The sequence below is a fragment of the Myxocyprinus asiaticus genome, chromosome 5 (assembly GCF_019703515.2).
Source record: "Myxocyprinus asiaticus isolate MX2 ecotype Aquarium Trade chromosome 5, UBuf_Myxa_2, whole genome shotgun sequence".
Taxonomy (NCBI): Eukaryota; Metazoa; Chordata; class Actinopteri; order Cypriniformes; family Catostomidae; genus Myxocyprinus; species Myxocyprinus asiaticus.
In genome coordinates, this window is record NC_059348.1 from 30329964 (window position 1) to 30335411 (window position 5448).

The 5448-nt window shown below is 40.4% G+C and overlaps 1 pseudogene; it reads right to left on the minus strand.

Moving 5' to 3' along the window:
• Nucleotides 1-3200: 3200 nt before the first annotated feature.
• On the minus strand, nucleotides 3201-4748 carry LOC127441164 (dermatan-sulfate epimerase-like protein; annotated as a pseudogene).
• Nucleotides 4749-5448: the final 700 nt, after the last annotated feature.

The following is a 5448-nucleotide window of genomic DNA, read 5'->3' on the forward strand; positions in this document are numbered from 1 at the left end:
TCAGACTGCATTAATATGCTTCTGCATTAAGATGAGAAATGTGATGTCTTGTGATTTTACTTATTTGAGTTGTGAAATGTTCCATGTATGATTACATGAGAAAAGGATACAATTTAAGACAAGTAAAACAAGTCAATGTTTGTTATATAGTTTATATGAGGATACGTTTATCCGAAGAAAAAAAGATACAAAAGCAAAAAGACGTTGATGTGTCAAGACAAGTATTTTTCTTTTTTCCATTCAGTTAATTTGCTTTGATATAATCACAGAATAACCATCTTTTAGCACATTTTTAAAATAATTTTTACACTTTGTTTTACACACTTTTGCACCTCACATCATTTGTCATAGTAGTTTACTTAGAAGTGCTGGTGAGACAGACTTTCACTAAAACTGGACACAAATGAGCCTTTACCTGATCATCTAACTATGAATTATTTTTAATTTGTATGTTCTTTTCACATAATTCTTAAAATTGCAAACAATTCGGCCTCTTGGTGAAAAAATAACTTTGCAGCACAATCACAATACTGTAATACCATAAAAATCAAAGTCTCATAACAGAACAGAAAAATACTGATGGAAGCCCATCTGGTGGGAAGTAAAAAAATTAAAAATAAAAATACTCGTCTTGGCACATCAATGATGTATTTTTTGTTTTGTATCTTTTTTTTTTTTTTTTTTTTTTTGGATAAACTTATCCTCATATAAACTATATAACAAACACTGACTCGTTTTACTTGTCTTAAATTGTATCCTGCTTCCAAAATCTTGTCCTCCAGTCAGACTGGATGCTTTTAAGGTCCAAGCTTTGCAGCTGTTTCTTAATGTCAACAGGGAATGACCACTACTTGTTCTTTAGCACATTTGCTAGACATTCATGACGCATAGTTTCGTCTCTAACATTTTTGTGATGTATACATTATTTAAATGTACTGTAATCAAAGCATAACTGAACTGAACAGAACTGTCTAATCTTTGGAAATATTTCATATGGTGAATCTCTTCACATGAACTGTTAGCAAAGACTAACTGACTAAGAAAAAAATGTAATCTATAGTCACATTATTAAAAAAATTTATAAAACACTGGCATTGATTTACAAAAAAGAGTTACTGTCTGTATGTCGTTTATAACCCAGCATCTTTATAACAGGCCAGCATGTATCCTCAATGTCTTTAATTTCTAACACATATTGATTTTGGCAGGTGATATATCTCCTTCGTCTATTAGATTATACAGCTTTGTGGATGTAGCAAACGCCAGTTGATTTAAGGCAGCTGGTGCAACAGGTATTCCAAGAAAGTTGTGTATCCTTTCTGCTGTCTCTTCAGGAAAATAAACAATATCCTCAAATTTGACTATAAGGTAATTGTGTATAGGGAGACTTTTGCTCACTCTGAGTCTTGCTGAATTGTGTGCAAGCCATAACTGAGAAAGCAGCTGTATAGGATTTGGATCTGGCAAGAGAGGATATTTTTTAAAGGAAGAAACTCTGGGTCCATTGCAATACACCCTTGGTCCACACCATCACTGTTCTATTTAAAAATGTTGCTGTGGCAGGGTGGAGGGTGGAGGGTGAAGGGCGGAGGGCGGGACCGGGTCGTGATTCCACACACCTGGCCCCTAATAAGGCTGATTAAGCCAGAGAGGGATAAAGCCGACCAGAGATGGCAGTGCGACAGAGAGAGAGAGAGTTACAGACAGCTGTCCGACACCTGTGTGTGTTTGTTCTTTTGGTTAAGTTCATTATTAAAATATTATTTATATTGTCAAGCCGGTTCTCGCCTCCTCCTTTCCATTGAGAGTGTTACAGTTGCCTATGTGCTTTTTAATCTTCTTAAGCAAGTACAGGCTTGGCTTACTGCTGTACAGCATTAGATAAATCCATGCACGTGGGTCTCTGACCACATGAACTGAGTGAAGAGAGTGACCAATGACCTCTTGATGAAACGGCAGCTTTAAAAACCAGCCGCCACTGCCCATTCTCAACACCAGCCGGGCATTTGGGTACATGACCAGGTGCTGCCTCAGCTCCTGTATGTATCCTCTGTATAAGTGGACAACCCGGCTGCCACCAGTCCTTGTTTGCTCTGAAAGCAGCATCCTTCTTTTTCTTCGATAATTTTTTTCTCTGATTTTATTCCCTAACTCAACACTACTCTTGTACAACTCAATGTTCTGCAGGTGCAGCTTCACATTGTGGACTACAGAGTGGAACATCCTTGAATTACTCTAAATTGTCCATTCTGTGCATCTGCTCTGGACCACTTGCAAGAGTCCACCAGTGAGACTAATGGGGACGTGGGGAATCACAGGTAAGTGGAAGGGATTCTGAGGTAGACAAAGTCAGAGCTGTTATCAAAAAGGTGATGAAGGATCTCAGCGCCTGAACCTGGCATGGATGTGATGGAGATGACAGGGAGGATGTTCGGGATCTCTCCAGAGACAATAGTGTTGTAATATGCGCTGTTGTCTCTCCATTTAACATCGCAAAGGAGCTGTTTGCAGTTATAAAAAATTGACAAAAGTTCAGTCACTCATAAGAACAGCACACAGATCAGAGTGCAATGGAAGAGCATATTGAATGACACATTAAGCCTTCTTTTTCTTATCACGAAAGCCAAGTTAAACACAGAGTAAGAACTGCAGAGATATTAACCAGCAATCCAAAGTCAAATACTAAATCTTTTGTAATTTGACCTGGCAAGGTTTGAATTCCCTGGCCAAACTGGACTAGTCTATGTTTTAGCAAAGCCTAAGTAGCTGTGTCTAGCCTCAATATACTTATAGTTTGTTGCAAATGACACAATAGTTTCTGTGTCATTTAAGATCACTGATAGCCTTACTCCATTTTTACTGTTGTCTGTGAATCTACACTCTGACACCTTGACATATGGGCCATGCATCAGGTAAGCCACTCTGGTGACATGGCTCTTCATGGGAAAGGTCATGTTTATGAACCGTGTCCATCTCTTCTTGAATTCTGCTGCCTGCTCTGCCTCTTGTATCCTGGCAACTGGGCTTGATCCTTGCGTGTCAAGCCAAAACATTTTGTAATGGGCATCCCACACATCCATCAGCGCTCCATTGTACTTTTCTAAAGACCTGTGTGGAACGTACCTGAAATCGATGTCAAGATTGTGGAAAAACACACTGAGAGAACTGAGAGGGGAGTGCTCTTGTTTCTCAACATGGTCTTACACTAGTAACGTTTGAGAGTTAAGAAGCACCAGGGCCTGATACACGCTCTTTAGCTTCATGGCAGATGAATAAGCTGACACAGACTCTCCACTCACAAACAACATGTCCTGATGAAATGGCCTCCCCGGCAGTAACTCCAACTTCTTTTTCTCCCCATCGCAGCCACTTTGAACATTCCCCCAACTGCCCCTCCCATGATTGATTACACTGGCAAGTGGGAGAGGGGGCAAACACTAGTACATTGTTAAGATAGCTGTATTTAGTCCCATACAAGGCCTCTGCAACAAAAACCTGTCCATTTGGAGCAAATGTGAAGGAGTTCTGATCAGGGTGCTCGTGCCCTGGATTGAAGTTTGCCCAGCCTTCCACCCAGGAATAAGGTCGAGCATGCACAATATCATACACAGCTCGCCCTCCTAATTTTCCAGATTTAAAGGAGACAAATGCACCCTGGGCTTGAGGTAATCCTGCCCTATATGTCACCACACCCCAGTCAGAGAAAATGTGCATGTTTGCTTTGTTGAAGTCAGGCAGAGGCTGTGGAAGTAACTCAGAATCATACCATATGTACTCTGTATGTAAAGTAGCCCAGCACTTGGCTGCCGATGCATCATGGGTCCATCTTTAGGATGATGTCTCCTAATCTGCTGTACCATCCAGTTCCCCGAGTCATTTCGAAGCACATATGCATCTAAAAAAACAAGTTGACTCTCTGGCCCATAGAACCAGTTGTAGTTGGAGTCTGCAATGTCGACAGTTCTTTGAAAACCAGGAAGCAACGTAGCATAGTAAAACATGAAATGAGCTCTCAGCCAGTTGTTTTGCATGTTGTCTATCTGAAAATTATGCAATGCTGTGTACGTATTGAGTAATGGATTTTGCTGTGTAGCTACCATACACAACACCCTCGTCAAAGGAGCCATCAACAATGTGGCTGATGAGAAACATGGTCTTTTCCATGTAGTTTACAGCTACTTGCTTCCATATCATGGTTATGGGGTCATTATGCTTCCCTGTCACAATGAGGATGGCTAATAAATTAGTTGTCTGGTGGTTCTGTAAAAACTTCTTTCCCCACCCTTTGTGCTTGGACAGCTCGAAAAGCTCCTCTGTAACTGATCATACTTTCTCATGATATCAGAATCATCTCTTTGTGTCAAGAAAGGTGTAAATGAAATTGTACGCTGTGGCAAACCCAGTGAGGAAGTGAGCCATCGATACCTCATCATTTGGGGCACTGGACACCATCCAGTCCAGGTACTCCACCATTCGGTCCATGTACTCAATCAAAACCTGAGAGGCAGCAGCATCCTCAAGATGAAGCAAACAGTAAAGATCAAGAGGGGGCAAATTGTTGTCATAAATCTCATTCCATTTCTTGCCAAAGTCCTGATGGTTTACTGGTGGCTGGTAAATGTCAACATGGTAGAAACAGCATCTCGGATAACTTTAAAAATGTGTCTGTGTGTAGAGGTGACCCTCTTTTTCATCAAATGCACCTGTGTTTGATCAAAGTATAGTTTGGGGTGAAGGTGTGCTGACATGGTGATATGTTCAATTTGTTCTGTGCCCTCATTTAAAGACACATATCTTACTGAGGCAGATGAAAGTCCAAAGAAAGCTAGTTGCACAGCCAAGAGACAGAGCAAGCCACAGACCTCTTGGTGCACTTCATAGCCAAGATCCAAGAAAAAGATGTGTACTGTTTTTCTCTTGGAAAGCTCCTCCTTCGCAACCCCCCCAAAATGTGTTATTACTCAAACATTAGTACACACCTAGGGCAGCAGATATTTTCCAATTTCAATACTTTTTCCTCGAGTGTCTATGGCTGTGTTTATGTAGCCAGTAAGCAGTGTTCATATTTCGTTAGGATATCATGCCTCAAAGTTGAATAAAATGGCTCACAAGTTTGCATATTCACGTAGGCCTAATCCTTGTATATGATAAAGGTAAACATATTTGGGTTGCTGTACAGATAGAGCTCGAGCCTCGACTACTTAATAAATGAAGTTAGTAATTATGGATAAAATAAGGCAGGAGATGGTGGAGGGTGTTTATACACTCTTGCACAATGATTGTCACGATTAGATGAATTAGCTCCTCTCAAACTTTCGTTTAGAGTTACATTTATTGCCGTCTTGAGTGTTTGGAGAAAACAAAAGTAGATACCACCACGTGTCTTTGAACAATCGTGCAGAGCGCATTCTCTCGCATTAATTTGTACATTCTTGTATTATTTAAAAA